Source organism: Crocodylus porosus, unplaced genomic scaffold, assembly GCF_001723895.1.
Source record: "Crocodylus porosus isolate Cpor-Errol unplaced genomic scaffold, CroPor_comp1, whole genome shotgun sequence".
Taxonomy (NCBI): Eukaryota; Metazoa; Chordata; order Crocodylia; family Crocodylidae; genus Crocodylus; species Crocodylus porosus.
In genome coordinates this window covers 121142422-121153498 of record NW_017728906.1, presented here as the reverse complement: position 1 = coordinate 121153498, position 11077 = coordinate 121142422, and the positions used below count along the sequence as shown (strand labels likewise).

The following is an 11077-nucleotide window of genomic DNA, read 5'->3' as shown; positions in this document are numbered from 1 at the left end:
TATTTATTTATATATTTATTTATTTATTTATTTAAACTATATACACACTTAAACTGTATATATATATAGAGAGAGAGAGAGAGAGAGGTATTTCATTTTAATCATGGAAATATGTGGATCTGGGGCCAGGGTTAATTCGAAAATTGGGGTGGGGGTCCAATTCAGAGAAAACCAGGGTCCCTGCTTATGATGCCCTTCAAATCTTCAGTTCTTTGGGCTGGGAATGTGCCACATTTGAGTCTGGACACTTCATTTTGCAACAAAATGTGGATCAATTTGTTTTTCATTTGGCCATTGAGGGAGCACTTCACAGTGCTCTGCAGTGGAAGATAGACAGCTAGGTTCTGTATAGGATATAGCAGGAGTGGGTATGGTGATATGGTTTTAGTTGATACGGTGTTATTGTTGTTTGCAAGTGTCTTGCACTCAGCCCTTTGGACAGCCACATACATTTGCACTTTCACCTTTTTGTTTTTAATGTTTTAATAATAAAGGTTTTAAAAGTAAACTAAACAAAATGTCTCAGGCTGTCTGTCTCTCCACATCTCCTGAAGTTAAATGGAGTTATGTGCTCCATTCCCAGCATGCAGGGGCATCTGGCAGTACTGCCTTCTCTCTGAAATGCCTAGCACTCTCATCAGCTGCAGCCCCAACTACTGCCCTGTCTTCCCCAGTTAAGGTGGCAGAATATGCTAATGATGTGACTGTTTTTGTGAGCAGTGACAGCAACATCCAGGCCCTGCTCAACTGCCAGAAAGCCTAAAAGCATGCCTTCTCAGCAGTGTCAGTTGGGCAAAAGGTGACACATTTCTTCTAGGCACCTGGCCTATGCTTAGCCCCCAGACTTTACTGAAGGCCTGTCCTGGTGGCACAGTGGCTTCAAACCCCTGGACCTTTTCCTAGACCTACCAGCTTATCTAGCCAAGAACTGGGACTCCCTCAGTGAGGCGGTTGAGTCACAACAATTGCAGTGGTGCTGGTGTGCCCTAGCTCTCCTACTGTAGCTAAGTCCTGGTCATCAACAACCTGGCAGCTGCTCCTCTAGCACAGGTACATCACCTTGGACTTGCCAATGACCCTGCTCAAAAGGCTGCCGAAGCTTTGTGTGGATGTCTTCTGGGATGGGCACCACTTGCTTCAGTGGCCTGCCTTTTTCCTGCCCATCAGTGAAGGAAATTCAGTGCCTAATCTACCTAGAAAGCAGGATGTCTGTCTTCTGTTTGCAAGCCCTTCAACACCTGATTTTGCTTGTAAATCCATCCCCTGGCAATGGCTTTCCTGAGTTGGATGGGGGACCTCAACCTTGATTGGGAACTTCTCCCATTGGATCCCAGTTACCTTGGCTAGGATGCCCTTCCACCATAGCCCCACCCAAGCCTGATGAGCCTATCTTTGACTGAGACCCAGGGAAGGTACCTGCATCTTCCAGCGATGCTGCAGGAGCCCCTGGTCCATGGCTTAGCCTTGCAGAAGAAGGCACTGAGACTTACGTCTGGAAACAAAATTTCCTCCCTGGCCTGGTCACACATCAACAAACTGACTTATCTCTTTGACTCAATTCAGTCTGCCTCACTCTCAGCCAAAATCCTGATCAATCAGCTGGCCCTACACTGTTTTGCTTCATGCCTCTTGGATGAAGCAAAAGCTGCCCTCCCTATGGATGTGCTTCCTGGGTTAGAAAACCACCTTTGTTCACAAGCTCTCCCCAATGCCAGCTTGCTAGACAGATCCCCCAGCACTCGGTTGTCTCTCCCCATGCTCAGTGAGAACAATGGTGGGATCTGCCGGACAGTCAAAGCGCATCATTCCTGTGTTCTTACTGCTCACCCTGACATGTCATGGAGGCAGTGCTTAATGGCAGCAACACTAAAGCAAACTCATCTGGTCTGACACACCCTATGCAAGCTACCCATTACCAAGAGAACTAGCAACTTTCATTGGCAGTTCTCACTGGGTCTTGGCCAAGGGCATTTTGTCCACCATTTACACCCAGTGGTCTGCCCTTTCTGTGAGGGGGGAGCGGAGGAGAATCTTCCACATTTTCCTGGACTGCCCTCTGTTGCAGCTGTTTTCTGATGCCCTCTTTGGAATGCTGGGCTTGAACTTGTCTGAGACTGTGTACATCTTCTCTATCCTATACTGAGTGGCCAAGAAGACCGTGATCTGCCTGCCCAGTTTTCTGCTAGGCCAAGCTAAGATGGTGACTGAAAAGCTTCAGAAGACAGTTCACAGGGATGAGCTTTGGTGACTCTCTCCTATACTTCTGCTTCTTGGTGTTGGCACATGTGACATTTGAATTTAGACCCTTAAACTTGCAACAAAATGTGGACCACTGTGTGTCATCCTGGGCCATCAAAGGGCACTTTGCAAAGTAGAAGATGGACACCTGGTCCTACATGTGTGATGCTATAAAGGTGGGAGAGGGTTAGTGCCCAATAACATGACCTTTTTTGTCACCAATGAGGTTTTAATCCCTTCCTCCTACATTTTTATTTCAGCATTTGTTTTTAATACTTGTATGATAAACTTTTAAAAAGTATCTTTCTCTCCACACCCCTTCTGAAATTTGTAACAATTTAGTGATACATCTCCAAGGTCTTGAGATGACAACAGTAGATCACCCACATTTCACATCTATAGAGTAGAGTGGGAATGATGACAGTGTTGTAGACCTGAGTCTTAGCGTCTTTCTGGAGATCACAATCAATTAAAACAAGCCAAAACAATTTGCCAAAGAAGATAATTGTGCACTGGATCCTGTGCTAGATCTCCTGGTCAATGTATACTGTCTGAGAGAGGTGTTTACTGAGGTAAGAGAAGTACTCAACTACTTCCGAATATTTTTCTGGATTGTAATTTGAGAAGGAGGATCATATTGGAAGAGGACGGAGCAGGTTTATAGAGCACTTTAGTCTTCTCAATGTTGAGAGAAAGGCCCACAGGTTGGTAGGCTTCTGTGGAGGGATCCAGCATGGCAGAAGTATGGCATGATCTTCAGCATATTGAAGGACAAGTTTATTTTGAATACTTGGGTCTTTGAGCAAAAACATCCCAGACTGAAAAGTCCTCCATCCATTTGTTATTCAGTGCAAATTCTGGCAGCAGGGCGGTCCTTAATATGAAAAGGATAATGGTCAAAAAGATAAAGAACAGAATTGGAGTAATGATGCATCCTTACTTGGCCCCAGTCTGGATCACAAATCAGTCTGTCTCCATCTGCTACAAGAACAGTCCCAATTACTTGGTAGTGGAGAAGCCTCAGGACGTTTATACATTTTTTCAGGCATCCAAATCTGTCCAGTACTTTTCACAAGACTTCATTATTAATGAAGGAAGATTTATATTCAGTTGAAATATTTTGTACCCAAGAAGAATACAACCAGTTTTGCAAAATTTCCTGAAGTATATTTCCTTTATTTGCAGGAAAAATATTCTTTATATGGAAATAAAGCTTAAATATAGATGACAGGAAATTATAGGGGCAGGCTGAAGTGCTCTGGGTCAGAATACAGGGGGGGTCATGGGGAAAGGGACTTGATGATGGGGGTCTACTACAGACCACCCAACCAAGGGGAACAGCTCATCCGTAAATTCTTGGGTCAGCTTGCGAAGGCACTTAAGGCAAGGGATTTAGTCATCATGGGTGATCTAAATTACCCAGACATCTTCTGGGAGGAGCAGTCAGCCACGTCAGACCATGTCAGATGGGAACAAAAGTTCCTTGGTGAGATACAGGACCTCCACTTAACCCAGGAAGTGCACAGTCCTACCAGGGGGAATGCCCTCCTGGACCTGGTTCTGGCCACAGGCGATGACCTGGTGAGGGGACTCCAGGTTCTAGACCACCTGGGTGACAGTGATCATCACCTACTGGAATTCACCATACAGTGAAGGGTGTCAAGGGCCTGCAGCAAGGCAGTAGCACTTGACTTAAAGAGGGCCAACTTCATCAAGTTGAGAAGATTGGTAGGAGAGGCATCAGGGTCCTGGAGGATTGGGGAACTGTGTGTCCAAGATGAGTGGTCATTCCTTAAGGAGACAATCCCAAAGACGCCCAAGGGACGACAGTCCCAATGAGAATCAAAGGAGGCAAGAGTGCTCAAAAGTCCCCCTGGATCACCAAAGGCATTCAGGAACACTTGAAAGCCAACAAAGAGGCATACACGCAGTGGAAGGGAGGAACTATCACTAAAGAGGAGTACCTCCATTGCTTGGACTTGTAGGGGGGCTGTTAGGAAAGTTAATCAGATACATAACTAGGGCTAGCATCAAGGACAACAAAACCCCCTTTTTTAAATACATAGGGAGTATGAAGAAAGCACCAGGTAACATGGGGCCCCTGCAGAATACATTTGGCAATCTGGTGGTACACCACAGGAAAAGGCAGACCTTTTTAACAATTTATTTGCCTCCATTTTTTTAATGCAGGGACCAGGACTCCCCCACTGAGATTCAGGATGGGCTCAGGAGAGACTCTGCCAGGCCTAGGGTCAGGGAGGACTGAGTTTGGGAACTCCTGGAGGGGTTGGATGTGTTCAAATTATCAGGTCCAGATGCTCTCCACCCAAAGGAGATGAGGGAATTGGCAGGGGTTATCGAGGGCCCCCTGACATGGCTTTACTCATGGTGCTCTGCCCAGGTGCCAGATGACTGGAGGAAGGCCAGTGTGGTCTCCATTTTCAAAAAAGGGAGGAGGGAGGACCCAGACAACTATAGACCCACTAGTCTTACTTTGATCCTGGGGAAGCTCTTTCAGAAGATTATCCAGGAACACATCTGAGAAGGATCAGCAGGGGGGACGATGCTCCGGCAACCACATGGGTTCATTAGGGGCAGGTCCTGCCAGACCAACCTGATTGCCTTCTATGATCAGGTTATAAAATCATTGGATGCAGGTGCCGCAGTGGATGTAGTCTTTCTGGACTTTAGGAAGGCCTTTCCCACCCCATTCTTTAAGGAGACAATCTCTCCCACCCCATTCTCATTAAAAAACTAGGTGGCTGTGGAATTGTTGCCTACACAGTCAGATGGGTCACAAATTGGTTGAGGGGCCGCACCTAGAGAGTGGTGGTGGATGGGACATATTCAACCTGGCGGGAAGTGGGCAGTGGGGTCCCCCAGGGCTTGGTCCTTGGGCCTACACTGTTTAATCTCTGTATTAGTGACTTGGATGAGAGGGTGAAAAGCACCCCATTCAAATTCACTGACAACACCAAGATTTGGGGCAAGGTGGGAATGCTAGAAGGGAGGGACAGGATATAGCTGGACCTGGACAGGTTACAGGGGTGGGCAAATGACAATAAGATGGGATTTAACACTGACAAGTACAAGGTACTGCACTTTTGCAGTAAGAACCAGTAGCATACCTATATCCTGCGGAACTCCCTTCTTGAAAGCACAGTGGCAGAAAGAGATCTTGGAATCATTATCAATTCCAAAATGAACATGGGAGGATGCGATCAGTAAGGCCAACCACACCTTGTCATGCATCCACAGATACATCTCAGCAGGGTCAAGGAGATGATCCTCCCCTTCTATGGGACACTGGTCAGGCCACAATTGAAGTACTACATCCAGTTCTGGGCACCACACTTTAGGAGAGATGTGGCCAGCATCAAAATGGTCCAGAGGAGGGCCACTCGTATGATCTGGGGACAGCAGGGCAGACCCTATGAGGAGAGGCTATGGGACCTGAACCTGTTCAGCCTTCACAAGAGAAGGCTGAGAGGGGACCTGGTGGCTGTCTACAAACTTACCAGGGAGGACCAGGTGGGACCAGAGGGGAATGGGAGAGACTCTGTTCACCCAAGCACCTCCAAGAGTAACAAGGAATAACGGCCAGAAACAGTTTGAGAGTAGGTTCAGGCTGGACATTAGAAGACACTATTTCACAGTCAGGGAGGTTAGGATCTGGAACCAACTTCCAAGGAAAGTTGTGCTGGCTCCTACCTTGGGGGTCTTTAAGAGGAGGCTTGACAATTACCTAACTGGAGTCATATGAGCCCAGTATTCTCTCCTGCCCAGGGCAAGGGCTCAGACTTGACTTACTTAGGTCCCTTCTGACCCTGTATCTATGAATCTATGAATATATATCCACCCAGGAGTCCAACTTATTCAATATTATCCACTATTAGAGGAGACCTATAGAGATCAATACATTTAGGAGCTGTGGAAGCAATAAAAATGTAAGTTGAAGAGAAAATATATATTGTTGTTGTAGATCATTAAATATATAAACCTATTCACTTTTTTAACAAACACAATCACATTGCGTTTCTAAAATGGAGAGAAAGAAAGTTTTGCTGAAAAATGCACTGCCATCCCTTCAGCCCATCTATATCTACGAGTTCCTGCCTCTCCTCCTTTAAGCTATTTTTGGCTTAGATTCAGTTGCTGGTTCAGTTCACTATCTCTTTATAGACTCTTTGGATACTTTTCCTTTTTGCTACAATCTCAACCTAAAATTTAATATTGTCCATTCCCTGTCCACTTTCACTGGTTTCTCCTTTTCCTCTTGTATTCATTGCCCCAACTTCATTTTTTATCTTGACAACTGTATACCTATCAGCTTTATGGCTCATGTTGTAACTTGTTTGACAATTTCCATTGGTTGTCTTGTCAGTTACTTGAACTAAACCTTTCCTGTCAATCAGGAAAATAATCTGGAGACCTACTTTGGCTTCTCCCTCACAGTCACCTTTGCTCTACATTCTAGGCATGCTATTTTTTTTTTCAGTTAAAACACTTCTCTGTACTTGGTGTTCAACTTAGTCTGGTCCCTGATCTCTCTCTCCTTTTCTTTCCCTTTCAGCCAAATGCATGTGCCATTTGGCCCCTCAAAATGCAGCTACCAAGATAACTGTCATACACCCATAGCAGTATAAATATCTCCCCTGTGCATCCTTTTCCATTAATTCATATTCCCTCTGTCTTCACCTTTAAAAAAGAATCTAAGCTGCTATATTATCTTTCCTGACACCTTCCTCTCTAGTCTATCATTGTCAGATATGAGTCCTCATTTGTCTGCTTCTCTTTAATCATGGTGCACATTCTTTACCTTCAAGTTCTTCTGGACTCAGCCTCTGTCTTGAGTAGTTAACTATTGTTCATAATACAAATTTCTCCAAATTTCTCCAGTATATAACCAGAGTACAACTTGAAATTAATTACCCAGCTAAAATGTAGAAGTGGTTCTATTATCCACCCTTGGGGCATGTAAGTGCCCCCATCATAGGAATATGATCATCATGCATTGTGTGAATGTCTCTCAATTCCTATAACAGTAGCATTTATCTGCCCAGAGATGGTGATAGAATTACTCTTACACTCTAGTCAGGTAACTCAGAATCTGTCTTAATCTGCACTTTGATCATTCAGTAGGGGAAATAAAATTCTGCCCTAAATATCTAACTTTTGCTTCAGCACTAACTTTTTGTCACTTGCACTGTACATCAGGGAGAGTATTTGAAATTATCAGCTAGTAGAATCTAGAAAGAGAACCTGCGCTGCTTTTGAAATAAGCTGTAATTACAAAAATGTTATCCTTCTTAGCAGTATTGTACTTGAAGTATATTAATGATTCAGCAGTTGAATCCATCAAATCATCATTCTGTAATTTCCAATTTTACCAAGGTAGTCTGTTTTTTATTATACTATGTGAATAAAGGCTCTTTATGGATCACAGTGCTGAAGAAGAACTGCAAGTGATTGCAGCTGGGATAAAAATGTAGGTAAGCCTAGCTTTTCAGAACATTTTCAAGGTTAAATTAATGATAGATGGTTCAGATTCTTCTATTGGCAGGAAAGTATATTTTTCCCTATACTGCATTTATAACTCTGTTTTGTTTTTAGATAATCATAAATGTACTTACTGTGCTTTCAGGAGTGGAGACTAAAGTATAGCTTTTTCAGGTAAGAAGTAAGCTCAAATAATAAGTAATTTGACAAATATTCAAAGGCAACAAAGCTTATATCAAACAAGTTTGTTCCTTCAGGGAATATGAGTTCTGTGCCAAGGCATATATAATCACAAGGCATATATAATCACAAGGCATATATAATCACATTGACAGGAGTGTTTCCCTATGAAATACAGTGCTTATGAAACTGGAAAGTGTTCCCCATTTTGTCTCATGAAAAATAAAGTATAAATATGACAGCATTTTTAGCCATATGTTCCTTCATATTCTATTCGTGTTAAGTGCTAATTTCCTAATGGTGGGAACCTGCACTACAACACTTTAGATTAGAAATATAAACCCATATTTGTTAGAAATCTGCACATTTAAACTTTAGAACAACTTAACAACTTGTGAAGGTGTACTGTCCATAACTGGAATATTTTAATAAAAAGTATGATGCAAGATACTTTTGTTCAGGAGAACCAATCATATTTAAACAATTAAAACAGCGAAGTCTTATAGTCTACTACTTCATGGATTAGATCAGACTAGGTGGTAATTGTCTTCCCTGATCTTAAAATGTCTAGATATGCAGAGTTTAGATGTCATTGTCTTCATACAGACTAGATCCTAGATACACACATAGAGATTAGGCCTGTGTGAAGTGGCCTGTATTCACTTTGGATTTGGTCAATTCGGGGGACAGTGATCTGATGCGGTGATTCAAATCACTGTCCCAAATCAATTCAGCCGAATCTTATTCAGAGATTCAGCTACTGTCAAATTGGATGACTCTCCGAATCAAACAGGCCCCATCCCCTGTCTGCTCTCCCATCCCCATCAATGGCTGCCCTGCCCAGCCCCAGCATCATAGTACTTTAAATAAACAAATAAAAGCCCTGCACTCACCAGTTCCTGCCATGCCAGGGAAGGGGTCAGGGGGGTAATCCCAGCTGTACCCCACTGCTCCATGCTGCATGGGGGGACTCTACCATGAGCCCCCAGAGGCCCCAACAGAAGCTATAGGAGACAGTGAGCATAGGGACTTTTTTTAAGTGCAGGGATGCGGAGGTCAGTTGGGGCAGCCATTGATGGATCTGGAAGAGTGGGTGGGGTTCAGGGGTGCTGGGGGTGCTGGGGAAACTGGCAGGGAATGGGGCCTGGTGGGGATCCCCCCAAGATCCCCTCCTCTCTCCTTTACTTCCTTCCCACCCCCTACTTACTGGCATACAGTCCATGTCCAGCTCCCCGTGGCAGCAAGCAGGGAGTGCCTCAATCTCCAAATCTTTCTTTGAATCTTTTCCAAGTTGATTCAGAGGCTTCAAATCAATTTGGATGTCTGTATTGATCTTCCGATTCATTTTGGATTAGGAGATTCGGCTACCAAATTGAGCCAAATCTCCTCTGAATCAAATCACCAACCAAAGCTTTGCACAGCCCTAATAGAGATCAGATCATTATAAAGTTAACTTTTACAGCAAGGACCTGATTATATTACCAGGGAAGTAGTCAATTACAGCTGTTCAAAGTGAGTATAAAAGGTAACATCATTAATATTTTAACTAAAGACTATTTGAAGGTACTATGCAGACTGAAGAGTGATCTAGCCCTACATTTTCAGTTGACCTAGCTCTACATTTTCAGTTGAAAATGCATCTTCATAAGTAACTCTGAATATTTAATTAAAATAAACCATTATATTTGGATTACTTGTGTATTTGCTAGCACTTTGAAATGTATTCAGCACAATACCTTTTCAAGGCTACGTAGGAAATGGCAGAAAAATAGCATCATTACAAAAAATAAACCCACAGCGGGTGCATTTATGAAAGGAAGTACAAGCCTGGTTGTGTGTGTGAAAGCATGAATGTGTATATTTTGGGTGTCTTCTTTTTTTAATTCACATCTACTCCAGACTCTTCTGAACACACACAAGAGATCAGATACAAATGGTATCCAACATTTTTTGGACCTGCTAGTGGTAGCAGAGCACCTGCTGTCATAGGACTCTTAAAAATAGTGAATTGTCCTTCTCCTTCTCCTCTCCCTCCCACTCACCAGCTTAGCTTGACAACAATTTTTTAGAGTATTCTGAATTTGTTTTTAGCTTTCTTTCCAAGGGTGCTGGAAACTGCTATTCAATTTTGCTTTTTAGAATGAATTCTAAGACGTTGTCTAGGGCTTCATCTAAAATTGTTAGAAAGACAGAATGAAGAACTCCAGATTTTCTTAAGATGGCTTAAATAATAAACCTGATCTTTTCTGGGTGTCTGCATTAAATTACACTGAACTGCATTTTATTAGAAATGGAAACATTGCAATTTAACCTTGTGGACAAATCGAACAAATTTGTGTTCTTCAGCATATGTGCATTTTTCCTGTAACAGTTGCATGCAACATAAGAATTTTTTGAAAAAATTATCAAAGACAAGGAGAACTCCTAAAGGCAAGCATATCTTCTCTTTCAGGTTGGCTGATCTCATACGGAGAGCTTTAAACTAGCATCGCCGGGTGAGGGGGCCACAGGAAGACTAGGAGATACCATCTGAGCAAGACAGGTGACAAATACAAGGAGTGCCCAGGTAAGAAACGGGGGTCCAGACAGTCTCCCAAATTGGGGGGTGGCACACACAGCTAGGCAGGGCCTTAAATGCCTATATACCAATGCTCGTAGTATGGGAAATAAACAGGAGGAACTTGCCCTCAGAATAGCCAGTTTAGACCCAGACATAATAGGGCTTACAGAAACGTGGTGGAATTCATCCCACAACTGGGCAGTTAGCATTAGGGGCTAAAGGCTTTACAGGTGGGATAGAGAAGGAAGGAAAGGCGGGGGTGTGGCACTCTATGTCAAGAAGCAATACACATCCTCTGCCAGAAAAATGGGGTCAGAGGGGCAAGCGACAATGCTCTGGGTCAAGATAAAAGGGGGCCATGGGGGAGGGATCTAATGGTGGGGGTCTACTACAAACCCCCCCAACCAAGGGGAGGAGCTGGACAAAGGAATTTTTTGGCCGGCTTGCAAAGGCACTTAAGGCAAGGGATGTAGTTGTCATGGGTGATTTATATTACCCGGACATCTGCTGGGATGAACAGTCAGTCAGGTCAGACCATTCCAGGAGGTTCCTGGCTGAGATACAGGACCTCCACTTAATTCAGGAGGTGCACAGTCCCAC

The 11077-nt window shown here is 43.7% G+C and overlaps 1 long non-coding RNA gene across 1 annotated transcript in view; it reads left to right on the top strand.

The window, feature by feature from the left end:
• Window positions 1-11077, top strand: part of LOC109306111 — a 17103-nt gene that overhangs the window by 579 nt on the left and 5447 nt on the right. The gene's annotated exons all lie outside the window — the stretch shown is intronic.